The 3434-nt window shown below is 39.1% G+C and overlaps 1 pseudogene; it reads left to right on the plus strand.

Moving 5' to 3' along the window:
• The first annotated feature begins 1036 nt into the window (after positions 1-1036).
• On the plus strand, positions 1037-2831 carry LOC106168055 (uncharacterized; annotated as a pseudogene).
• Positions 2832-3434: the final 603 nt, after the last annotated feature.

Raw genomic sequence — 3434 nt, forward strand, 5'->3', positions numbered from 1 at the left:
TGTTGGCCCAACGTTGCATTGGTTGACCATTCATACGTTGGCCCAACGTTGGGTTTCCATCTAAATGCTCACTTTGGCCAATGGTTGGCTGAACGTATTTGGCCAACCTTAGTCTATTTCAAAGCTATTGCATTGCCAACGTATTCCCAACCAAACTACGTTGGCCCTACATTGGGCCAACTAATATTCAACATTGGCCCAACAATTACCCAACCTGTAACCAACAGCGTATTTACGTTGGTTCTACTAATAACCAACATCGGTCCAACGATTATCCAACCTCAAACCACCATTGCATTGACATTGGGCCAACGGTAGGCCATCTGGTCACCGAGGTATCTGCAATTTGCACAATGATTAATGACCCAACCTAAAACCAGGGGCACAGTGATTTACATCATTGAACCAAAGGCAAAATAATTTTATCCCGAATCACATACGTAGTAGGGCACTGTAATACATGTCTGATGCACAGGCAGATCAATGTCCTGATGAAATATCTTAAGCATCTGAAATCTGCAGACTGCAAGGTATAACTGAAAAATTAACAAGCTGATTAATGGATGAATTCTTCAGAGGACTTGATATGCCTGTGTTGCGGTTGAAACAAAAAGATTAGTGATATATTTTAAACTGTTTAATTAATTCATAACATTACACTGAACAAATACCTTCAACCAACTAAATGTGATGTGAATGGAAAAATAATACAAAAAGACATCTCAAAGAAACTTTTTATAAAGTATTATAATATTAAATTTAAACAATCATAAAGGTGTTTTATATGAATTGTCAAATGATTAATGTCAAGAAAATTATTACCAGTCCTGTGAAAGAACTTTCCACCTTATTCCTGGAGTCAAGGCAGTTTTTTCACCCAATCCAAGATTCACAATTATTTTAATTTTTAAAAAATCTTCATTAAATTAAATTTAAATCCAGAAAAAGTGCCACTGAAAGAGCTGAAGAAATTAGTAGGACATAGCAATCCCTGCTAGTCATAGATGATACATGTATCAGGATTCCAGACCCATTCATGGTGGATTCATGGACAGGAGAACCAAAGAGCATTGAGCTATGGCCTCCCATCACAATCTATGACATTTCAGAATTTTTAAAAGAACATGATGTTGCAATATCAAATGCCTGTTTAAGAACACATCTGTTGAGGGACTATAAAGAGCAGAAAGCTTATTCATATTTTGCCTCCAACTGGGCGTTTGAAGTGAAACATTTTAATGTCCCAAATTCTTCTATTATACTACCAATAAGAGCAAATGTCACTCCCTCTCAAAGGCTAAATGACCCACCACACCAGGCCTGTATTGCTAGCAGTAAGGATGGCAAAATATTGAGGGCCTATTGCACATGCTTTGCTGGACTTGGACAGGCATGTAATCATGTGGCTGCCATTTTGTTTTAAGTGGAGTATGGATGGAGATCTGGGCTATGCCAGCCAGCTAGCACATCCAAAGAATATGTTTGGCGAGCACCAAAGCAGTCGAAGGCCATCCTGACCCCAAAGCGGATTCAAGATATGGCTTGGAAGTCTCCCTCTATGGCAAATTCTCTACTTCATATCATCAGTCAAATAAGCAATGGAAATTATTTGATCTATGTATATACAGTACCAGAACTGCCATAATAATATTATATTTTAAATATTATAGAATGTTTTTAGTTTATTATATACAACGAACTATATAGTACAATCTGTGAAGCTGACGTTATATGTTGTCAATAGAAACTAAAAATATTATTTTATTATGCTTTTGAATTCAGACAGCTCCAAGGTAATAAACCCAGAGCATCGGGCAAAGTACCAACCAGAGGTAGATCTGAGCAAGGGCCAGAGTCTCGAGGAATTCATAGATGTCCTTAAGATCATCCAAGATGATGCTGTTTTCCTTAAAGAGAGGGAGGAAGGCCACTTTTTGCCTGAAACTAATCAAAGTCTACCCCCACCATGCCAAAAAGTACAGCACAGAGGAAGACTTCATTGAAAATCTCCCCAGTTACGTCAAGGATGAAATAAAAGGAAACACACCTATTTTTTAATTAATAGACATAATTATGCAGTTTTTAGCATAGGTTAATATTTGTTATGCAATTTCTATTTTCATATCAAATGCTTGCTAACATGTGAGTGTTATTTTATTTTCAGATATAGAAAAGGCAACAAGGGGTCAAGCAAGAAATTCAGTCTGGTTTGAGCAGAGGGAAGGCTCCTTGACAGCTTCATGTTTTGATGATATTCACACAAAAATGGAGTCATCCAAAAAGACAGAGGTCGACTTTAACCCCCTCATAAGTAGATTAATTACTTTATATCAGCCCCCCCTTCTGATTTACCTGCATTTAAGTATGGACGTTACATGGAACCTGTTGCTGCCACAGAATTTGAGAAGATGATGCATAGTGAAGGGCACAGGGGCTTGAAGGTTACAAAATGTGGTTTCTTTACAAGTGAAAGTTTTAGTTTTTTAAGGGCCTCTCCTGACCGCATTATTGATGATGCTTGCTGTGGCAAGGGGACTGTAGAAATTAAATGCCCAATCTCTGCAGCACACACAGTCCCCAATTCAGATAGTTTAGACTATTTAGTTATATGTGGTGATAGAGACATATTGAAAGAAAATCACAAGTACCTAACACAGATTCCACATCACCGTCTAGTGACGTACTAGGCTCCACATGAGAGATGCGCGTGCAGCTCAGCGTCATTCATTGCGCTGTTTCTCAGCGAAGTGAACACAGATTTACAAGCTGCATGAAATTAATATTTCTGCAGTGTTTTGAGCTATTTAAGCGCTTAAGAGCGCATTCTCAATGAATTAAGCCAGGCTTTACAAAGCCGGTGACCTAAAAATGGCGGACGTACATAAAAGAAAAACCGCCTAATCTTTTAATAGTCTCTCCGCCTCTCACACGCCTCCCCACACGTCGTCCCTGCGGGGTACAGTAATTAAATCTCGGCTCCGAACATTAATATTTCCGTGAATATCTCTGGTGATATTATCTCCGTAGATAGTCGATTCATTGCTGCTCTACGGGCCAAATTATTCCTTTTTCGTCTCTGTTTTCAAAGATAATAGAACAGAAGAGCTTTTTTCCTTCGATCGCCTTCAGCCGCCATGCTTTCCTCACCACGAGTTTAACTGATGAGCATGCGCACTTAATATTTCTCAGGTAGCTTCCGCATGGCGAACGGAGACGCGATTTAATTACTGTACCCCGCAGGGACGACGTGTGGGGAGGCGGAGAGACTATTAAAAGATTAGGCGGTTTTTCTTTCATGTACGTCCGCCATTTTTAGGTCACCGGCTTTGTAAAGCCTGGCTTAATTCGTTGAGAATGCGCTCTAAGCATGTCTGCTTACATACTGTTAATACAGTGATATGTGGTTTAATACCCATTAATACAAGTTTATCGCA

This window comes from Lingula anatina, chromosome 6, assembly GCF_051362555.1.
Source record: "Lingula anatina isolate TDL-2025a chromosome 6, LinAna3.0, whole genome shotgun sequence".
In the NCBI taxonomy this organism is placed as follows: domain Eukaryota; kingdom Metazoa; phylum Brachiopoda; class Lingulata; order Lingulida; family Lingulidae; genus Lingula; species Lingula anatina.